The sequence below is a fragment of the Schistocerca nitens genome, chromosome 10 (assembly GCF_023898315.1).
Source record: "Schistocerca nitens isolate TAMUIC-IGC-003100 chromosome 10, iqSchNite1.1, whole genome shotgun sequence".
In the NCBI taxonomy this organism is placed as follows: Eukaryota; Metazoa; Arthropoda; class Insecta; order Orthoptera; family Acrididae; genus Schistocerca; species Schistocerca nitens.
This window is the reverse complement of record NC_064623.1, coordinates 99,778,500-99,801,701: the sequence shown is the minus strand read 5'-3', so window position 1 is coordinate 99,801,701 and position 23,202 is coordinate 99,778,500. Positions and strand designations below refer to the sequence as shown.

At 43.8% G+C, this 23,202-nt stretch overlaps 1 protein-coding gene across 2 annotated transcripts in view; it reads left to right on the top strand.

Moving 5' to 3' along the window:
- Positions 1 to 519: 519 nt before the first annotated feature.
- Positions 520 to 23,202, top strand: part of LOC126210051 (uncharacterized) — an 895,609-nt gene continuing 872,926 nt past the window's right edge. The window contains exon 1 of one of the 2 annotated variants that reach the window (XM_049939166.1): positions 520 to 1,693. The gene's annotated coding sequence lies outside the window, so the exon portion shown is untranslated. The remainder of the gene's footprint in view (positions 1,694 to 23,202) is intronic. The other variant, XM_049939165.1, reaches the window with a different exon arrangement.

Genomic DNA, 23,202 nt, shown 5'->3' with positions numbered 1-23,202 from the left:
CGGCGCGACAGGAAGGAAGCGACCAGACGGAGGACTAAACTGATAGACATGGGGTAGGTTTGGAGTTTAAAGAATAGATCGGGGTGCCATACACGGTCATAGGCATTTTGGTGGTCGAGGGAAACAAAAATGGCAGAGCGACGGGAGTTAAGCTGGAGGGGGAGAATCTATGAATCTAAGTTTGCCGAAGTATTTAATTTTGAAATCAGGTGCTCTTGAGCTGGACACCCCACATAACCTTTAGTTCTCATGTTTCGTTTTAGCTCGTTTCGAACTGGAGCGCCAAGTAATTATTAATCTCGTTCGAACGACGAAAATACATCAATCATCCAACCGCTTCCAAGCGTTCACTGGACGTCCTGAACGAAAAACTGTTTCCTTTCAATCTCCTACGGCCAGCGGAGACACTAGTTCCGCCGGCGTCCGCAGCGCAGCGCTGCGGCATTGGTTCGTCCGCGACTCGCTACGACTTCGTCAGTTGTCGGCTGGCGCTCGAAGCATTGGGCGCTGTCGAATGTTTGCGGCCGGCACATTTGAATTCGTTCGCGACGCGTTGTCGAGTGCGCCGGCGCGTCAGCGCCTTCTCACAGAGTGAAGGAAAATCGGAGACTAATACGTAAAGCTGAGTGGCGTGCGTTGTTGAGTGCTGATGGGATTAAGAATATGTTGCGTGTACGTCGGTGTTTGCGGCAGAAGAGTGCATCTGTGACTTCATCGTATTCTTAACTCCACCTTTCACGCTTCAGTCGTATATAGTTGAAAGATTTATCGGAAGTTTTACGTAGTTTATTAATTTCTTCGTTCATGTTCTAATCTGCGTTCGTCAAACGTGGAAGTGATAATTATTAGGGAAGCGAACAATTTTCTTTTTCCAGTTTAACATTATTACAATATTTCAATTAGAAGCATGTTCAGCTTCGGGCATTACAACGAGAAATTGACTGAAGAAAGAGAAACGTTCCATCACAGATAGTACATTGTATCTGAATGGCGTTTGGCTAGACAATAAGAAGCCGAGCTCAACAGTTGATTGTTGCCATCGGAGAGGAAATAGGGTGATGAGCTCTGCACGTACAAAGAAAATACGATATTCTCGGTATTTTCCATCGGTTATTTGCATTTAAAACAATACATCGAAGAGTTATTGTGCTGTAGTCTGTGTAGATAATCAAATTACACCAGTGATGGGGCAGAATATATTGTAAAGTGGTGTTCCAGTCCTTTTTTATATAATTCGTCGCTGCTGCTGAATTCGGGACCAAAAATTCGACACGGCTGTCCATTACCGAACTGCGTGGGATTCTGAGCTCTGCCGAGTCGGGGGAGATTTTTTGTGTCCCTATTTTATTGCTTTGGCTATCGGTGCCGAGGAAGTGGGCTAGAGGATACCGTATAATTACGTTCCGGTTGTTGACTCCCAGTGTTCCGTAACATTAGAAACTTAAAAGTGATGCCGTGTTTACTCGTGGATGTATAATTTTTATTACTCCCATTAAACAACGCTCACCGTAAAAAGGACAGTTTCCGAGCGTCCATCGGCACTTTTTGTGCGTGTGTATGTTCCCACAGTCCGCATAGGCGGTGCTTCGTACACTTTACCTGCGTACGTGTGTGAGTGCATACTGGATTACTGAAATCAACACTACGTGCTGTGGCAGTTTCATAGCGAAACTGTGAGCAGAACACACAAAAGGTAAGTAATATGTACTTAACATTTCTTCCCCTATTTTGTTTCATATGACTGGGTGAACTGTGAAAATTGTGTTTCTATTTCCCTTAGCTCCGAATGTAATTACAGCCTTCCGTTATTTAATTCTCATTATTTTGTACATAACAGCCGGTAACTTTGCTACGCAAGAAGCTGATCATATTATTCTTATTTAATTCTTATGCAAACGGGCACCTGCGCCGCAACAATGGGCGAGTCTAGTGAACAGTGCGAGGCATAGCTATAGTCTTTTATGTGTGACGTCATATGCAGAAGGCGTCTGGGATGTTTTTGTTTTTATTCCTTGTTATGTCATTTATTTCTTGTGGGTGATTCTGTTGCTTACAAATTAACCATACGGATTATTTCTGATGTTAGAGCATTATGTAACAATTAACGTTGTTTATAAAGACTGACTACCCTGTTCAGAAGTAGGTGTAAGTCTCAAGAATGAGTGAAATGTTTTGTAATGACCACATCGGAAACACAGTATTACAGAGCAAAGTTGTTGTACCTTGCTGTATACGATATCTCGATGTTCGTAAGTGACACTGAATTGAAAACCTAACCATCATACTTTTGCTAGGAAAATTGTTCACAAGATTTCTATTAAACTACTTAATCTCGCAACCCAGATTATTAAAAGAATCGTTCTGTCATGGATAAAACAGCTTCTAACGTCTGCTTACTTTACAAATGAGTAAATGGCTCAAAGATTTGAAATTACGAATCCAAGAGAGAAAAATATAGAAAAGGTTTGAAATTATGCTTAAAATTTGTTTGATATCTCTGAGCACATTGTTTCATTATGGAACGCTGCATGTGTATAGTCTGTGTAATTTGCTAGTATTTAGCGCATCTCATTGTTTATCGCTTCATATCTCCAGAACTATGTGTCATTCAATGGCATAAATTTGTAGGTACATTCAGTGGTATACGTAGACTCAGTCTGCAAAATGTGTTGCGAATGATGCTAATAGTAAAGAAGTAATAAATTAAAACATGCATGGTGCTGAAGTTTTACTACATTCACAGCGAAAAATGTAGTAATTGGTAAACTTTTTCAGCAAGCAGAAGCTTAGAATTGTCTGAAATTATGTTTAAAGCTTTTTGAAAGTTGCTAAGTGCTCTTATTCTAAGAAAAGCTGGATGAATAAACTACGATCAATTTGCAATCCGCCAGTTACGCAGCCTCGAGGCATATACTCAGTTTCTAACCGTAATGTCAGTAGTTCGTGATTTGCGCCGCTGGCCCTCGATTTTGCGACCCCGTGTTCGATTTCCGGCAGCGTCGGGGATTTTTTCCACTTGGGTCTGTGTGTGTGTGTGTGTGTGTGTGTGTGTGTGTGTGTGTGTGTGTCATCGTTTCATCATCATCAACGCGCATGTCACCAAAGTGGGGATATATAAAAACACTTGCACCATGCTGCCGATAACGCAGAAGGGGTCAGAAATGTTATCGCTCATTTCATTTCAAACTAATATTTGTCTTTCTGTGTTAAGCCTTTGGCTTTAGATTATACCCCTTAATTAGTAGATTATGAGAGACTTTTATATTTTTGAAATCTGTCAATAATTATATAAAATACTGAAAATCAAATTTTGTTTTGCCCCTGGAAGCGACCTTGCTCCGAATTACCCGTGGATAAGTTGTTAATCATAATATATATATATATATATATATATATATATATATATATATATATATAACACTTAACATGTGATTATCGAATATCATCTTCTCCCATTCTCAGTCCGTTGCTACAGGATTTCGTTTTTACAATTTTTTAACAGATTTTACAATTATATTTAATGCTGAAACTTCCTGGCAAATTAAAACTGTGTGCGCGACCGAGACTCGAACTCGGGACCTTTGCCTTTCGCGGGCAATTGCTCTACCATCTGAGCTACCGAAGCACGACTCACGCCCGGTCCTCACAGCTTTACTTCTGCCAGTAACATATTTAATGCTGACGCTATTAGCACTATTATGAGGGGCATTTAGTAAGTAATACGAAACACTGTTTTTTCTGATAGTAAGATGGTTTCATTCAGGATTCCAATAGATCATACTACTCCCCACTCTTTTGCCTACAAACCCCTATTTTTCAACATAACCTCCTTCCAATGCAACGGCTCCACGCCACCTTACTAGGAGAGCCTGTAAGTTCGCATAGTACCATTCCACTGGTCGACGTAGGAGCCAACGCCTTGTTGCATCAACAACCTTTCCATTGGAAGGAAGTCGGCCGTGCCCTTTCAAGGGCACCATCCCGGCATTTGCCTGGAGCGATTTAGGTAAATCACGGAAAACCTAAATCAGGATGGCCGGAGACGGGTTTGAACGGGCGTCCTCCAGTCTGCTAACCACTACGCCACCCCGCTCGGTGTGTATAGCCTACATTAGTTTTTCACTTGCGCAAGGAGCTCACTGTAGACCCAAGTCCATACAGGGTGAATCGGCTGTCCCTACCGCTGTCGTTTTATGCAACCCTCAGTGTTATAGCTGGCCCTCATAAACCACGGATGAGATTTTTCATATTGCCTCGCTCGCTACGCGCGAACTGATAGTCCTTCAGAAAAAATGAGCAGGACCCTATTGTAGGAAATTTAATGGAGTAAAATTTTGTACTGGGACAAGTTTACACTGAACGCCACAGTTTTAGAGTCATTCAATAAAAACATTCAAAAGAGACGAGACGCACCTCTACGCCACCATTCAGGATTTCTAGTATGTTTATCGTAGCACTCCCTCCTAGCACTGTACAAAATGTTGCGACTACACGAATTACTCCCGGTATTCGATCTTTTTTGGTCTCTACGACACTAGCGTAGTGGGCTAATTCGTTTTTAATTTAAACGTGCCCATCAGGGTCATGAACGAAAAATTACTTTTATCAACGTTACGCAAAAACTAATTACATTCGCAGTTTCATCCAAACTAAAAAGCACAATAGTTTCGTATGGACAAAGTTCAATTTCTCGCTGGGATTGCTCCATGTGACATCAGGAGAGAGGTCGCCGCTAACATCGAGATGCATAAATCAAATACAGTGACCTCACATCCACTCTTTGGACATCAACCTGCCAAGCCAAGACTGAAGTCCAGGAAGAGTTTTCTATCAACCTCACAGCCCTTAGAAGGATCAGCTGCGGCCACCCGACTCACCAAGTGGCAAGAAAGATGCCAACACCTGTCAAACTGGATGACACCACAAGAGTCCCTGCCGCCTGGACACATGGAGAAGTGGGTCATCTGGAAGTCCTTGAACAGACTACGGACCGAAGTCGCATGATCGAGGGACAATCTCTTTAAACGGAACTTCCAATTGCCAACACAACACTGTGCGAATGCGGTGAATTTCAGACAAGCCGGCATCTCTTCATATGTAACTCATGCCCAACCAGCTGTAGCATGAAGGACTTAACGTCTGCAGCACCCAATGCTATCACAGTTGTCCAATTCTGGGTGAATGCTGTATAGTTTTCTTTGTATGTATTGTATGTGTGTTCGTTTTAGTGTACCTCTGACACAAATAAAGAAGTAGTTTCATAGTCAGCAGGCTTGTCGTATGTTGAAGTTGTTGTGGTCTTCAGTCCAGAGACTGGTTTGATGCAGCTCTCCATGCTACTCTATCCTGTGCAAGCTTCATCATCTCCGAGTAACTACTGCAACCTGCTGAATCTGCTTAGTGTATTCATCTCTTGGCCTCCTCCTACGATTTTTACCCTCCACGCTTCCCTCCGATACTAAATTGGTGACCCCTTGATGCCTGAGAACGTGTGGTATCAACCGATCCCGTCTTCTAGTCAAGTTGTGCCACAAATTCCTCTTCTCCCCAAATTCTATTCAGTACCTCCTCGTTAGTTACGTGACTTAGCCATCTAATCTTCAGCATTCTTCTGTAGCACCACATTTCGAAAGCTTCTATTCTCTTCTTGTCTAGTTATCGTCCATGTTTCACTTCCATACATGGTGACACTCCATACAAATACTTTTAGAAAAGACTTCCTGACACTTAAATCTACAAATTTCTCTTCTTCAGAAACGCTTTCCTTTCCATAGCCAGTCTACATTTTATTTTCTCCCTGCTTCGACAGTATTGCTTGACGTATACAAATATGTAATTCTTTATTTTACGTGTTCAAAATGGTTCAAATGGCTCTGGGCACTATGGGACTTAACTTTTGAAGTCATCAGTCCCCTAGAAATTAGAACTACTTAAACCTAACTAACCCAAGGACATCACACACATCCATGCCCGAGGTGGGATTCGAACCTGCGACCTTAGCGGTCGCGCGGTTCCAGACTGTAGCGCCTAGAACCGCTCGGCTACACTTGCGCTTTACGTGTTAAAATTCACAATATTGTTAAGTGAAAGTTACACTGTGATCAATTTTGCAATATTTAAATGCTCGTCTAAGCCGGTGAGATGATAAGGCTGGCATTGGAAGACCAAAAAAGGTCGAATGTGTAAAATAATCTGTGTAGTCGCAGCTTTTCGTACAGTGGTAGCAGGAAGTGCATGAATAACATACTAAACATCCTAACCGGAAACGGCTGAGTGTGGGAGTGGGGGTCATTTGAAAATCACTTTGTCTGTTTGTCTTTAAAAAATTCGAAAACAACGGCCTCTAGCGATAACATATTACGGTACAATATTTAGCTACATTAAATAGTTAGCGACCGAGAGAAAATGAAAATCTCGCGCGGGTTTTATGATGGACCGATATAACGTTGCTGATTGCATAAAACGACAGCGGTAGGGGCATCTGAATCACCCTTTACAGGGCGATTTTTCTAAATGGAGACAAACGTCAAGAAACGATCGCCGAGAGGATACGGAGTAAGGCCGTAAATGCATTCCAGGGGAGATACACCGACTCTTTCATAGTGACTACCGCGTAATTCTGTCAGAGACAGTAAAGGACTTGGAAGAGCAGTTGAACGGAATGGACAGTGTCTTGAAAGGAGGGTATAAGATGAACATCAACAAAAGCAAAACGAGGATAATGGAATGTAGTCGAACTAAATCAGGTGATGCTGAGGGAATTAGATTAGGAAATGAGACACTTAAAGTAGTAAAGGAGTTTTGCTATTTGGGGAGCAAAATAGCTGATGATGGTCGAAGTAGAGAGGATATAAAACGTAGACTGGCAATGGCAAGGAAAGCGTTTCTGAAGAAGAGAAATTTGCTGACATCGAGTATAGATTTAAGTGTCAGGAGGTCATTTCTGAAAGTATTTGTAAAGAGTGTAGCCATGTATGGAAGTGAAACATGGACGATAAATAGTTTGGACAAGAAGAGAATAGAAGCTTTCGAAATGTGGTGCTACAGAAGAATGCTGAAGATTAAATGGGTAGAACACATAACTAATGAGGAGGTATTGAATAGAATTGGGGAGAAGGAGAGTTTGTGGCACAACTTGACAAGAAGAGGGGATCGGTTGGTATGACATGTTCTGAGGCATCAAGGGATCACAAATTTAGTTTTGGAGGGCAGCGTGGAGGGTAAAAATCGTAGAGGGAGACCAAGAGATGAAACACTAAGCAGATTCAGAAGGATGTAGGTTGCAGTAAGTACTGGGAGATGAAGAAGCTTGCACAGGATAGAGTAGCATGGAGTGCTGCATCAAACCAGTCTCAGGACTGAAGACCACAACAACAACAACAACATAGCGTTAAGCACAAGACAGGTGGCCCGCCAGCATGGGGTAAGCGAGACGACCGTGTGGATCATTTTCCGCGACAATGGCCACTAGCCATATCACTCTGACTTGTCTCCATGGCGACGAATTTGCCAATGGTTTATTGCACAGGCCACCACTGAGGTGGGATTTCTGTCACCCGTCCTATTCACATAGGAGACTGCCTTTACTGGTGGTGGTATCATCAATCTTCACAACACCCAACTGTGGGCTACGGAGACTCCGCACAGTATGGTGGCAGCGAGCCGTCAATACAATTTCGGCCTCAATGTATGGGCGGGGATTATTGACGACTGCCTCGGGTGATGTCCTTCCACAACGCCTCAGAGGTGGATGACACTGATTTCCTTGCTGGAAGACGTGTCTTTCGTGGCACGAAAGGTACTGTGACTATTACATAACTGATGGGGCTCCAGCTCACTGCCCTTTTGAGCACTGAGCTGAAACACTAGTACAGACAGAACTTTTCCACTTGCTTGGTGTGCTCTCGTATATGCTTTCAATCATTGAAACTTACACTGATCTTTTATCTCCATCCTCAAATGGGTGAAATTCTTTTGGAACGAATTTCTGGCTATACGTACATATGCCCTTTTCTTTGCTGCTCCTAATCTTCTCAGCTGCCAACGGTCTTACTGCAGTGGTAACACCGGTTCCCATCAGACACCGAAGTTAAGCACTGGCGGGCTGGGCTAGCACTTCGATGGGTCGGCCGAGCGCTGTTGGAAGCTGGGTGCACTCAGCCCTTGTGAGCCCTTGATTGAGAAGTAGCGGCTCCGGCCTCATACACTGAGATACAGCCGGAAGAGTTGTGTGCTGACCATACGACCCTACATATCCGCATCCAGAGACGCCTGTAATCTGAGGTTGACACGGCGGCCGGTCGCTACTGTTGGGCCTTCCAAGGCCTGTTCGGACGGAGCTATCTTCTCAGCGATCTACATCCACATACGAGGGTTGTTTTTTAAGTAAGGGCCGTTCGCGCGTATAGTCCCGTAGTTCGCGTGGACGACGCAACAAGCCACCGCGCCACTTGCCGGCATCCTTCCCGTTCACACTGATGCAAGTTGCAGCTCTGTAGCTGACGTGTACGCATCGCTGTGCTACTTTATAATGTTTACGATTATTGAATCGCCCGCTGGGTGTGAGATACGGTCGGTGATACGTTTTTTGACCGCGAGAAAGCCTGTCAGCTGCAGAAATTCATCGTCAGTTAACAGAAGTTTATGGCTTGAATGCAATGAGTGAAGGTAAAGTGCGTCAATGGGTTAGAGACACAAAATTGTTGAGGCTTTCGTGGCCACTTGTTGACAAACTGCCTATTGGCTTCTGTCTCGGGTTCTTCGGCCGACGTTCATCTAATGATTTTTCTGACGTTTCGCCAGCACGAGTGGCTGGCGAAACGTCAGAAAAATCATTAGATGAACGTCGGCCGAAGAACCCGAGACAGAAGCCAATAGGCAGTTTGTCAATGGGTTAGAGAGTTAAAAAATGGCCGTCAAAACGTCCATGACGAAGAACGCTCAGGCCGGCCCTCTGTGATCACTGATGATTTGGTGGCTGCAGTCGAAACAAAGATTCGTGAGGACAGAAGATTCACAATTTCCACTCTTTCTTTGGAATTTCCACAAGTTTCAAGATCGGTTTTGTACAAAATTGTGTCTGAAAACCTAAACTTTAAGAAACTGTGTTCTCGGTGGGTACCCAGACTCCTCACAGAGGGCCACAAAGGGAAGAGATTTGCCATTTCATTGGACTTTTTGAATCGTTACGAGGAAGCAGGGGATGACATGTTGAGTCAAATTGTCACTGGAGATGAAACATGGGTATCCCATATCACTCCCGAAAGCAAGCGACAATCGATGGAATGGCGACACACAACCTCACCCGTCAAGGTCAAAGCCAAACAGACGCTGTCAAAGCGCAAGTTTATGGCAACTGTGTTCTGGGACCGGCGCGGTGTTTTGCTAGTGGACTTTATGCCACGAGGAACGACAATCAACTCAGATGGCTACTGTGCAACTCTAAAGAAGCTCCGCAGGGCAATTCAAAACAAAAGGCGCGGCATGCTGACAAAAGGAGTTTTGCTCCTGCACGATAACGCTTGGCCTCACACCTCTCAAAAGACTCGGGATTTGATTGATTCTTTTGGCTGGGAAGTTTTGGACCATGCACCATACAGCCTCGATCTTGCTCCTAGCGATTTTCACCTTTTCCGGTACCTGAAACACCATCTTGGCGGGCAGCGCTTCAATGACGACGATGAAGTGAAAGCGGCCGTGAACTCTTGGCTGTCGGAGCAGGCGGCCGAATTCTTTGAAGAGGGAATTAAAAACTTAGTTGTACGGTATGGCAAGTGCTTAAATAAACAAGGCAACTATGTAGAAAAATAGATAAAAGTGTGTAGAATCAGAAAATAAAAGTTTTTTTACAAAAGTATTTGTATCTTTTTTTAAAAATAAAAACGGCCCTTACTTAAAAAACAACCCTCGTATAATTCACAAGCCACCGTACGGTGTCTGGCGGAGGTTTACTGTGCCAATACTAGTCATGACCAGTTCTACTCGCGAACAGAGCAAGCGAGAAAATAACTGTCTGTATGCCTTCGTACGAGGCCTAATTTGTCATGGTGGCCCTTCCGTGAAATATACGTTGGTGGCAGTAGAATTGTCCTTCAGTCAGCTTCTTTAAATTTTCTCAATAGTATTCCTCGAAAAGAACGTTACCTTCCCTCCATGTGTTCCTATTTGAGTTCCAAAGCATCTCCGTAATACTTCTGTGTCATATTGTATGAATGCATGGTGTCTGTTCTTTCGGACATGTCCGAAAGAGCAGACATAATGCAGAATCCGCAGCTGTTATACATTATATGTAATTACAGAATGTACATACAGCCACCTCAGCTGCATAAAATTGTTGTCAAATTGACCATGGTTTCGACAGGTCTAACGCGGTCTTCATCAGAATAAAAACTACATAGAATAACATGTAATCACACCATAGGTGAAAAACATCAACCTATGGTATGATTACATATAATCCTATGTACGAGGCCTGTTCAGAAAGTAAGCTCCGATTGATTGCCAAATTGAAACCACAGTGAACATCAGAAATATTTTACTTGTAACAATTAGCTACACCTTTCAGCTACTTCTCTACGTAGTCGCCGTTCTGACTTAGACTTTTGTCATAGCGTTGTACCAACTTTTCAATAGCCTCATCATAGAAGGCAGCCGCCAGTGCTTTCCGCCAATTCTCCACGCTGGCCTACACCTCGTTGTCTGTGTCAAAATGTTGTCTTCAAAGACAGCGGTTCATGTGACCAGAGATGAAACTCAGGGGGAGACAATTGCGGACTGTATTGTGAGTAATCTCACATTTCCATTTGAAAACGATGCAGGAGCATCTTCATTGCCCCTGCAGAATGCGGCTGAGAATTGTCCTGAAGAAGAAACAGCACGACAGTTATGTAATGTTAGCTGCATAGCTTCAGGCGAAATTTCTCACCAGGCCCTCGTACTTGGCGGCAGACACTATTTTCTAGACATCTTTACGCACTCACTGCGAGCTCAGAAATGAGAAGAGCGACGTGATGCTAACTGGGGTTATACTAGAGACACTACCCAACACATCTGTGCAAAGCTTTATCGGATTTTCATAGTCGTTTCCATTTCGCGACCGATCGGAGCTTACTTTCTGAACGCCCCTCGTAATTTTTATTCTGATGTATCCGTCTTAGAGCTGTCGAAACCATGGTCAATTTGACAACAATTTTATGCAGACTTGGTGGCTATACGTGCATTCTGTAAAGTTAACGCACCGTTGCTGGACTTCAGCCTATAACAATGTTTAAAATTTCATTATATGGAAATTGAAGGTTGAGACGGGAAGAAAGGAAAGGAAAGGGGAGGATCATTGCTGTCAGCTGCATCGGGACACACGGAGTCAGCGGCGACGAGTGATAAGTGTGTACTGGATCCAGGATCACTTGCTTTTAGGCAGGTGCGGTAACCACTGCGCCACTCGGGATTTGATTGGCGTAGCCTGGCAGTGCGGCCACCTTCTTGAGTGCGGATGCACAGATACGTCCGATTTCCTGTGGGAATCTCAGAGAGCGAACATGGAAGAAATTGACAGGGGATGCGGATAGATGGGACTCAGCGGGAATGTCGACCGGCGGTGAGGCGTGCCGACATAGTCAGTGCAGTTGCGATAACGCTGTGTCCCGGGTGGTACAGTGATTAAAGCACCTGCCTAATAAACAGAGGATTCCGGGTTCGAATCCCGGTCCGGTACACATTTTCACTCGTCACCGCCCCTGTTAAGATGCAGCTGACAACAGTGATCCTCTCCTTTTCCTTTCCTTTCTTCGCGTCTCCACCTTCAATTTACATACTTGCGTGTCAGTCGAGCCAACTAGTAACAAATCCAGCAGCTCACCTCTGAATTGCTTCGATGTGTTCCTTTAATCCGAATTGTACAGGATCCCAAACAGTCGAGCGGTACTCAAGAGTTCAAAAAGGTACGGACAAACATTCAGGAAACATTCCTCACACATAAATAAAGAAAAGATGTTATGTGGACATGTGTCCAGAAACGCTTAATTTCCATGTTAGAGCTCATTTTAGTTTCGTCAGTATGTACTGTACGTCCTCGATTCACCGCCAGTTGGCCCAATTGAAGGTAATGTTGACTTCGGTGCTTGTGTTGACATGCGACTCATTGCTCTACAGTACTAGCATCAAGCACATCAGTGCGTAGCATCAACAGGATAGTGTTCATCACGAACGTGGTTTCGCAGTCAGTGCAATGTTTACAACTGCGGAGTTGGCAGATGCCCATTTGATGGATGGATTAGCACGGGGCAATAGCCGTGGCGCGGTACGTTTGTATCGAGACAGATTTCCAGAACGAAGGTGTCCCGCCAGGACGACGTTCGAAGCAATTTATCGGCGTCTTAGGGAGCGCCGAACATTCATCCTGTCACTCGCGACTGGGGAAGACCTAGAACGGCGAGGACACCTGCAATGGACGAGGCAATTCTTCGTGCAGTTGACGATAACCCTAATGTCAGCGTCAGAGAAGTTGCTGCTGTACAAGGTAACGTTGACCACGTCACTGTATGGAGAGTGCTACGGGACAACCAGTTGTTTCCGTACAATGTACAGCGTGTGCAGGCACTATCAGCGGCTGATTGGCCTCCACGGGTACACTTCTGCGAATGGTCATCCAACAATGTGTCAATCCTCATTTCAGTGCACCTGTTCTCTTTACGGATGAGGCTTCAATCCAACGTCATCAAATTGTAAATTTTCACAATCAACATGTGTGGGCTGACGAGAATCCGCACGCGATTGTGCAATCACGTCATCAACACAGATTTTCTGTGACCGTTTGGGCAGGCATTGTTGGTGATGTCTTGATTGGGCCCCATGTTCTTCCACCTACGCTCAATGGAACACGTTATCATGATTCCATACGGGATACTCTACCTGCGCTGCTAGATCATGTGCCTTTACAAGTATGACACAACATGTGGTTCATGCACGATGGAGCTCCTGCACGTTTCAGTCGAAGTGTTCGTACGCTTCTCAACAACAGATTCGGTGACCGATGGATTGGTAGAGGCGGACCAATTCCGTGGCCTCCACGCTCTCCTGACCTCAACCTTCTTGACTATCATTTATGGGGGCATTTGAAAGCTCTTGTCTACGCAACCCCGGTACCAAATGTAGAGACTCTTCGTGCTCGTATTGTGGACGGCTGTGATACAATACGCCATTCTCCAGGGCTGCATCAGCGCATCAGGGGTTCCATGCGACGGAGGGCGGATGCATGTATCCTCGCTAACGGAGGACATTTTGAACATTTCCTGTAACAAAGTGTTTGAAGTCACGCTGGTACGTTCTGTTGCTGTGTGTTTCCATTCCATGATTAATGTGATTTGATGAGAAGTAATAAAATGAGCTCTAACATGGAAAGTAAGCGTTTCCGGACACATGTCCTCATAACATATTTTCTTTCTTTGTGTGTGAGGAATGTTTCCTGAAAGTTTGGCCGTACCTTTTTGTAACAGCCTATATATATATTCTGGAGGACGACGGTTCAATCCCGTCTCCAGCCATCCTGATTTAGGTTTTCCGTGATTTCCCTCTGAAAGGGCACGGCCGATTTCCTTCCCCATCCTTCCCTAACCCGAGCTTGCGCTCCGTCTCTAATGACCTCGTTGTCGACGAGACGTTAAAACAACACTGACCTAACCTAACCTATAAACGGTATAAGGCGCCAAAATTATACAGATGGTACATCTCGGTGTGCTTGACAAAAAAGTCTAATGACATTTTCTTGTATCATGTACTTTAATTTTGTATTATTAAAACCTAATGTTCGTGGGATAGGTAGTATACGCATTTCTGTTTACGTAGTCAATCGACAGTGCACGGCGTACCGAGCTTATTGCCTACAATGACGGGGCGGCCAGACAAAGGCAACGAGCCGACCAGAGGATTGAAATCATTAGACGTGTACAACGACGTGGTGTGATAATCAGGTGGTACCGAAAAAAGGAATGTAAACGGTTTTTGGGTTGTCAAGAATGTGTAATTCGCTCTACGTGAATTGAATGCAACCAGTCTGTTTCTCAACAAGTCGATAAGCTAATATCAAACACAACATATTTCCATTAGTACAAAGTCAATCAATCACCAAGTAGGTAGTTGTGCATTAATTACAATCAACTGTTTCACCTTCTTACGGCAATGCCATAACGAATACTAAATTCACATTATTTTCCTTCTGTACAACAACATTGTGACGAAAAGAAAACCCATTACTTCGATTCCTCTTACACCAATACTACAATAAATGTTCGAAATGACCACCATTTACCTCTACACTTGTTTCATTACGGCGAACCGAGTTTCGTCGCACTCGTTCACACACATGCACATTGGCCTTTATGGTACTGGCAGCATCTAAAATCTTCTGCGTCTATTCGGCCACATTATTTACTGGCTCAGCATAAACAAGTTCCTTCATATGGCCCCAAAAGTAAAAATCCAGTGGATTTCAGTCAGGGCTGCGTGCTGGCCATCGACGTGGACCCGAACGCCCGATCCATCGTCCTGGAAATCGACTATCCAAAAATCTGCGTACTCTGTGACCAATGTGGGGTGGAGCACCATCGTGGAGGAACCACATGTTATGACGTATGCCTTACGGAATGTCTTCTAACAACGTTGGTAACAATGTTTCCTCTAGAAACGTTCGGTAATGGTTACCAGTCAAACGTGCAGGTAAAACATAGGGCACAATAATGTAATTATCGAGCATACCAGCACACACATTTACGGAAAATCGTCGCTGAAAATGTGTTGCCACTACGTGGCGAGGATTGTGTACACTCCACGTGTGCATGTTATGGAAATTAGTTATTCCGTCGCGAGTGAAACACGCTTCATCTGTGACGAGTATTTTGTTGACAAAATCATTCTGTGCACTGTGTAACAAAAACCACTCTGAGAATTCACGTCGTGGAGGGAAATCTTGTTCTTCCAATGCTTGTACGCGTTGAATGTGGTAAGGCCGCAGACGCTCCTCTTGCAAAGTGCGATGAACGACGGTGTGCGATATACCCACGTGGCGGGCGATGCTTCTAAGTACTCTCAGAAGGATCCTCCTAGATGCGGTCCAGAATTCTTTCCTCAGCTTCCAATGTACGATCGGCGCGTTGTGGACCTCTGCCTTCTGCGCGGGACAGTAAAGAGCCAGTATCTCTCAATCTAGGGAAATTAAATACGAGGGTCGGTCAAAAAGTAATGCCTCCCATTTTTTTTCTACTTAAAGAAATTACGTTAAGTGAAAAATTTGAATTTGGCGCCATTCCTCAAACCTTCTTCTGCAATCCACTGCAGTAGTAACTTTCTGTGTCAACAGGTGGCAGCACAGCAGAAGTTTGTAAGATGGCCGACATCGATGTTCGTTTGAGACAGCGTTGTGTGATTGAATTCTTGAATGCAGAAGGTGAAACGCCCATACGCATTCATGAAAGACTGAAGAAGGTGTATGGTGTTGTGACAGTGGATGTCAGCACTGTTAGACGATGGGTTCGTCGTTGTAAGGAAGCTGAAGGGCAAACACCGTTGACTGACGAAAAGCGGAGCGGCAGGCCGGTGAGTGCAGTGACTCCACACAACATTCAGCAAGTTGATGACATCATTCGTGGTGACCGTCGGGTGACTGCAGATGAAGTGTGTCGCATTATTTCTCTTAGTAAAGGCAGTGTGATCACGATTATTAAACAATTGGGGTACTCAAAAGTTTGTGCACGGTGGGTTCCAAGAATGTTAACCGATCAGAATAAAGAGGCAAGGAAAACAATAGCCTCCCAACACTTGCAGCGCTTCCGTTCGGAGGGAGATGAGTTTCTGAAAAAAATTGTGACCGGGGACGAAACATGGGTGCATTTTTTTGAACCCGAATCAAAGAGGCAGTCAATGGAGTGGCGTCACACAAGCTCGCCGAGGAAGAAAAAATTCAAAACTGTGCGATCGGCAGGGAAAGTTATGGCAACAGTTTTCTGGGATACAGAGGGTGTGATTCTGGTTGATTTTTTGGAGCAGGGATGCACAATAAATTCTGTTCAATACGTCACAACCCTCAAAAAACTTAAAGCACGTCTTCAGCGAGTTCGCCCAACAAAATCAATGGCAGATGTTCTTCTTTTGCATGACAATGCAAGACCACACACCAGTCGTCACACCTCTGACGAGATTGTCAAAACTGGATGGGAAGTTTTGCCTCATCCCCCATACAGCCCTGACCTGGCACCATCAGACTTCCATCTGTTCGGGCCACTAAAAGAAGCTCATCGTGGGATTCATTTTGAAGATGAGGAGGCCGTCAAAACATCCGTGCGTCAATGGCTTAGGAAGCAGAGCTGTGATTTTTACCGTGCTGGGATACATGCCCTTGTTCAGAGATGGACCAAAACTGTAGAGATGGGCGGAGATTACATTGAAAAATGACAAAATGATCCTCAATGTTGTGGTTTTCAACCTATGTAATTGCATTTAAATTTCCTGACAATTAAATGTAGAAAAAAAATAGGAGGCATTACTTTTTGACTGACCCTCGTACGTACTCGTCAGTTGCATTCTGTCATGATGTAACAAAAACGGAAAGCATATCAGAACAGAAGACACGTTTCGCATACGGACGAAAATTTACAAAGGTGCATATAACTACTGCACTTTATTAAGATGTAAATGCATAATAATCGCATACAAGTAGAGAATTACAATGACACAAACCTTTGGTGCACAGCAGCAAATGTCTTTCATGCAGGAAGTCGTCGTTGTGGGAAGCGTTCTCGATAAATTCGTACAGCTGCCCTCGCAACACCTTTTGCCTCGCCATAAATTAAATGCATATCGCATAGTTCAGCTACAGTAAATCTCCTTTCCATCCTAACAGTTAACAGAGTTGCAGTAACATCTGCACAGGTTACTCGCCTACTGTCGTCGCTCGGTGTATTACGAGTACAATGACGCAGCCACTCAGGCCGCAGTTGTCTATGTGTTTACGATTTACGCTCGCGATGTCAGTACGCGCAGCGGGCAATAACAGGAACCGATTGCTTACGTACGTGCACGGTCAAGTATCTACTTTTCCAAAACCATTATCCTGAGACGAACTGTTTTTTGTTTCTGGGACAACCGTAGGAAATACGCAAACATGTTACTAGACTTTTTTATCAAGCATTGCGAGATGTGCCATCTGTATAATTTTGGCGCCTTACACCGTTTACACCCTGTATACACGGTGTTACAAAAAGGTACGGCCAAACTTTCAGGAAACATTCCTCACAGACAAAGAAAGAAAATATGTTATTTGCACATGTGTCCGGGAACGCTTACTTTCCATGTTGGAGCACATTTTATTACTTCTCTTCAAATCACATTAATCATGGAATGGAAACACACAGCAACAGAACGTACCAGCGTGACTTCAAACACTTCGTTACAGGAAATGTTCAAAATGTCCTCCGTTAGCGAGGATACATGCATCCACCCTCCGTAGCATGGAATCCCTGATACGCTGATGCAGCCCTGGAGAATGGCATATTGTATCACAGCCGTCCACAATACTTGGTACCTGGGTTGCGTAGACAAGAGCTTTCAATGCCCCCATAAATGAAAGTCAAGAGGGTTGAGGTCAGGAGAGCGTGGAGGCCACGGAATTGGTCCGCCTCTACCAATCCATCGGTCACCGAATCTGTTGTTGAGAAGCGTACGAACACTTCGACTGAACTGTGCAGGAGCTCCATCGTGCATGAACCACATGTTGTGTCGTACTTGTAAAGGCACATGTTCTAACAGCACAGGTAGAGTATCCCGCATGAAATCATGATAACGTGCTCCATTGAGCGTAGGTGGAAGAACATGGGGCCCAATCAAGACATCACCAACAATGCCTGCCCAAACGTTCACAGAATATTGTGTTGATGACGTGATTGCACAATTGCGTGCGGATTCTCGTCAGCCCACACATGTTGATTGTGAAAATTTACATTTTGATGACGTTGGAATGAAGCCTCATCCGTAAAGAGAACATTTGTACCGAAATGAGGATTGACACATTGTTGGATGAACCATTCGCAGAAGTGTACCCGTGGAGGCCAATCAGCTGCTGATAGTGCCTGCACACGCTGTTCATGGTACGGAAACAACTGGTTGTCCCGTAGCACTCTCCATACAGTGACGTGGTCAACGTTACCTTGTACAGCAGCAACTTCTCTGACGCTGACATTAGGGTTATCGTCAACTGCACGAAGAATTGCCTCGTCCGTTGCAGGTGTCCTCGTCGTTCTAGGTCTTCCCCAGTCGCGAGTCATAGGTTGGAATGTTCCGTGCTCCCTAAGACGCCGATCAATTGCTTCGAACGTCTTTCTGTCGGGACACCTTCGTTCCGGACTACTCATGTCCACATAACATGTTTTCTTTATTTGTGTGTGAGGAATGTTTCCTGAAGGTTTGGCCGTAACACCCTGTATATGTGTGTGTTTGCGCAGTGTTGCAAAGCGATTTATATATATATATATATATATATATATATATATATATATATATATATATATATATATGCCATTGACCTTCTTTTTCTTCTTCTTCTTCTCCTGTGCGGATGCACACGTATTGCCCGAACTCTTACGGGGCTCGGTAAGATTGTCTGCCGCGAGTAATGAGTGTATTGGGCATGGGCACTACGAATGTAGTGAGTGGACATTAAGTTGGGAATGTGGGTCTCACGAGGAGCGTGCAAGGGATAAGTCCCTGCAGTCGCACTATCCCCTGTGCAATCGGTGGCTCAGATGGATAGAGCGTCTTCCATGTAAGCAGGAGATCCCGGGTTCGAGTCCCGGTCGGGTACACATTTTCAACTGTCCCTGTTGATGTATATCAACTCCTGTCGGCAGCGTAGGGGCTTGATTTAAGTATCATTTCTCCTATATATTTAATGACGTAACTGTGTCAGGCAGCACACTACTAACGTTGCATTCAAACATTACGGAATCGTTTTTCCTACTCATCCGCATAAACTTACGTTTTTCTACACTTACAAGGGGAGGCCGCCAATAGTGAAATTCAGATTCGATTCATACTGCGCATAATAAAAGCTCATGGCCAGAGGTGTAATGTGGCAAAGCACCAAGATGCACTTCTCAGCCGTTGCCGAGAAAATCGACAGTTAAAAGAAACCGTTGCGGTGAAATGCTCTCTACGGTTAATAGTTTTATACAGCGTCGTGACGCAGCGGTAAGCGCTCGGGTTTGTAATCGGAAGGTCGGTCGCCGGATCGAATCTCGCGCCATCCAACATTTTTTTTATTATTAGTTTTTTGTAATTCATATATATATATATATATATATATATATATATATATATATATATATATATATATATATATAAACTATTAATGAATTGCTTATGCATTTTGGTGAAGGCGGATCGCTCTCCAATTGTACCGCCTCCATTTTTCCGTTTGTTTAACAGGGTGTACCAAAGCTCTCACGTCCGCACTGATTTTCGACGATGTTATAAGTTGCGCTAGGGACCGCATCTACCTTCTTTCGAAGTTAGCAGGCAACTACGTTTTTATGCGGCGGCTCGTTTCGGCCCATTCAACATCTGTCCTTCAAGTGTAACGAGCGAGTAACGGAGCTTATATTTCATACCTGCCACAGCAAATTTGTGTTCGTGGGGTCTCTATCCTAATTCGACCGTTTGACTTACGCTATACGTATTCGTTTCGGAATATCATTTCTACGTCTTCCGTTAACTATACGTGGTTAACATTATGAAGACAATTAATAACATTTGTGAAATACAACTTCGTTTGCGGAAAACATAATGATGTTCGAAGTCGCCAGTTTTTCCACGACAAACGACTTTCAACAACTTATTATATGCATAATTGTTGCAACTGATTGCCGGGAATTGTATGTGTGTGTGTGTGTGTGTGTGTGTGTGTGTGTGTGTGTGTGTGTATAGACACATTTGAATAACAAAAAACAAATACTAAAAAAAAAATTGCATGGCGCGAGATTCGATCCGGCGACCTTCGGATTACGAACCCGAGCGCTTACTGCTGCGCCAGACGCTGTCGATAATTATTAATCGTTGAGAGTATTTCACCGCAACGGTTTATTTTCTCGACAACGGCTGAGAAGTGCATCTTGGTGCTTTGCCACATTACACGTCTGGCCATGAGCTTTCATTATGCGCAGTATGAATTGAATCTGAATTTCACAATTGGCGGCCTTCCCTTGTTAGGGCTAGCTGCCATTCACCACACCAACTGGCAAAGTTGCCTAAGTAATCTTATATCCTCCTACAGTCACTCAACTCTGACACCTACGCCCACAGCATCGCCAGCAAACAGTCATAGATTACTGCTCACCCTGTCCGCCAGATAATTTATGTACGTAGAAAATAAGAGCTGTCCTATCACACATCCGTGGGGGTGCTGCTGACGATAGCATTGTCTCTGATGAACACCCGCCGTCAAGGACAACATAGTGTGTTCTGTTACTCAAGAAGTCTTGGAGCCACTCACATATCCGGCAACCTGTTAACAGTCTGCAGATTGTCATTGTGTCAAATGCTGTTCGGAAACCTAGGGATATAGAATCTGCCTATTGCCCTTCATCCATAGGTCGCAGTAGATCATGTGAGAAAATCACGGAGCTTTTCCGTTTAAAGGGAATTTATTGTATTGGAACTGAAAATACGAGTATGTTCAAGAATTCTGCAGCGAACCAATGTTAAGGAAATTGGTCTGTAATTTTGGGGGTTCGTTCTTGTACTCTTCTTATGTACATGAGTTACCTACCATTTTTTTCTAGTCGCTTGGGACTTTGTGCTGTGCTTATAACCTTCCCGTATAAATAAAAAAAATTTGCATAATTAATTCTGACGTGTCAAAACTGATAAATCTTAACTCATGAAAAAACTGATACATTTTGACGTAAGCAGTGCTACGCCATGGCCCTGTGAAATCAATCTGAATCTGTCGGTGAGAAATAAACTGGAAAATTCTTACCTCGTGATGGTGTTGCCGGGTAACGCTGTCTATATATCTGCTCGTAAATGGCACAGCTTAGTGCAATGCTGGCCTATCTACTAATACTAGATAACATTTGTCTGAGATCTGAATTACGAGAAAAACTGACTTTTCTTAGTGACACAGCTGCACAGCTGGTCGTCTGATTACTAAAGAGCACATGACTATGATGTGTCAAAAATCCTGGAATATTTAATGTAGATAAATAATGGATCGGGACTGGCAATGTCTTAAGGGGAAATTATACTTTTATAGTTGACTGGTAAAAACAATTATATTCTGAAAATTTTTTACGTTATTGATAAAGATCTAGAATCCATTACACGGGAAAACTGAATATATTACAAATCTGGGTCAACTGGTGCAGACGAATCACAAAAGAAAAGATTGAAACAAATTCATATTAACATCTCAGACAACTGACGTAACTACGCGGATGCCAATAAGAATAATAAAATTTACCTTACGAGGGTAATCCCAGAAGTAAGGTCTCCTATTTTTTTTATAAGTACATATACTTGTATATTTCTACAATGGTTTATATCATTTTTCGACATAATCACCGTCGATGCATTTTTGTGGACGCTGTGGCAGTTTTTGCATGCCCATGTCATACCATCTCGCCACCATGCTGTCCAGAAAGTTAAGAACCTCTTCTTTCACCTCGCCGTCGGAGCTGAATCGCTGGGACCACAATTAATGCTGACAGGTACTGTGAGACAGGCAATTCAGAACCGGAGAAGAGGAATATTGAGCAAGGGCGTAAACATTCTCCATGACAACGCTCTCCCAGACATCGCTCGGCAAGCCGTTGCTCTGCTGCAACAGTTTCAGTGGAACATAATCACCCACCCACCCTATAGTACTGACTTGGCGCCCAGTGACTATGACCTGTTCCCTAGGTTAAAAGAACATTTGGCCGGAAAGCGATTCAGCTCCGACGACGAGGTGAAAGAAGAGGTTCATAACTTTCTGAACAGCATGGCCGCGAGCTGGTATGACATGGGCATACAAAAACTGCCACGGAGTCTACAAAAATGCATTGACAGAAATGGTGATTATGTGGAAAAATAGCTAAATGTTCAAGCTGTAAATTGATGTAAACCACTGTAGAAATAAACAGGTCTTTGTACTTATAAAAAAATAGACCTTACCTTTGGGATTACTCTCGTACAGTAGATGGTAGAGTTAATTATACTGTTGATTTTTTATTATATTAACAATTATTCATTTATTCATCATCTCATTCCATGGTATCATTTAGATCTGCAGCTGATCACAATTATTATTCAGTTCCATATACTAAAATTTTACAATTCGTTCTGCACTGTGACTTTAACAACTACTAACTATAAACTGCGCTGTACCAGCTACCGACTACAACTACGCTGTAGCAGCGAGCGACTGCAACTGCGGCAGAGACTGCTCTCACCTGCGGCTCTATTGCAGCTCTCTTTTAACAGGGGAAAAGATATTTTATGTCTCAGGCAGAGCCTGTGAATTGTCGTTCTAGCAAGTGAGCAATGCATCGAGATTGCGTTTGCTCCAGCTGGATGGTGAGCCCCTTACAAGCTATAGATTCGTGATAAATGCAGGCTAAGTAAGAGAGTTCCTTTTACAACCGAACTAGGATTCCACCCGGACCTGGCGACTTGTTCAGTTGTTTGTCTACGCCAGAAACACTTGTTACTGTGTCCTCCATATGGGAGTCTGTGCGTTAGTCAAACAACGGTACGTCTGTATGATTCTCCTGCGTAAACGATTTCTTAAATGCGAAAGATCCGTACCTAAACACTGCAAAATTGCTCAAGTCACACCAATACCCAAAAAGGGAAGTAGGAGTAATCCGATGAATTAGAGTCCTATATGACTAACGTCGATTTTCAGTAGGGGTTTGGAACATATAGTGTATTCGAACATTATGAAGTACCTCGAAGAAAACGATTTATTGACACATAGTCAGCACGGATTCAGAAAATATCGTTCTTATGAAGCACAACTAGCTCTTTATACTCATGAAGTAATAAATGCTATCGACAGGGAATGTCAAATTGATTCCATCTTTTTAGATTTCAGAGGGCTTTCGACACCATTCCTCACAAGCGTCTTCTTACTAAACTGCGTGCCTCAGTTGTGCGACTGGATTCGTGATTTCTTGTCAG